This window comes from Amblyomma americanum, chromosome 6, assembly GCF_052857255.1.
Source record: "Amblyomma americanum isolate KBUSLIRL-KWMA chromosome 6, ASM5285725v1, whole genome shotgun sequence".
Classification (NCBI taxonomy): Eukaryota; Metazoa; Arthropoda; class Arachnida; order Ixodida; family Ixodidae; genus Amblyomma; species Amblyomma americanum.
Window position 1 is genome coordinate 99,929,180 of NC_135502.1, and position 823 is coordinate 99,930,002.

The following is an 823-nucleotide window of genomic DNA, read 5'->3' on the forward strand; positions in this document are numbered from 1 at the left end:
CTGTCGAAGGTGTGCACATGGCACGTTTTTTTTTTCTTCCTGGGAAGTTTTCGTTGAGCAGGTGCGTGGCGCTGGCTTTGGAATAACGGTGCGGCCGCTTCGTAATACCCAACGGTTGTTGTTTTTCTGTCTTCCGGAGGTTGGAATGCGTAGAAATGGTAACGAGAACCGTCAGACTCTCCGCCTTTTCACAGCTCGGAGATGCGGTGGTGGAGATCACATCCCTATAAAGATGCGAATGTCCGGACCCCGTAGAATATCTGTTACGGGTCCAATTGGACTTATTTTTGGAAATGTGGCGGAGAGTTTGAAGGTTGCTTCACTCCCGCCACCGGTTGGCCCGGTATTGCACTACCTCCGGGATCGGCCTTGTCTTTTAGCGCGTCTTTACTATCCTGTCTTTCTATCCCATCTTTCAACTGTCCTACTATCTGCACGTGGTAGCGATTGTGGCTCGTCTTGAGCCAGTGAGCAGGCCTGTGCACTTCCCTTTCTATCTTCCTGGCAGCAACAGACAGACAGACTAAAAAGATTTCCACCTTGAAAGAACCTACACGGATGGTGTGCAGAGAAGAACAGGGCTGTAGTATTTCCTGTACTCTTGCCGAACGTGTCAATGCCTCTTGCCCTCGAGAGAAGAATATATTGATCTTCACACAGGCTGCACGCAGTGAGGACTCATTGTTGAGAACACAATGCTGTTTAATGAGGACGCCTTGAGTGAGAACACATTGCAGTTTTTCTCTCAGGACAAGAATGCATCCTGGCCTACCCTCTTCTCTGTGCTATCCGTGTCCAGCCTATCAAACAGGCTTCCGCGCAC

General features: G+C 49.8%; 1 pseudogene; it reads left to right on the plus strand.

Moving 5' to 3' along the window:
* Positions 1–215: 215 nt before the first annotated feature.
* LOC144095779 (U2 spliceosomal RNA) lies at positions 216–377 on the plus strand (annotated as a pseudogene).
* The last annotated feature ends 446 nt before the right edge of the window (positions 378–823 follow it).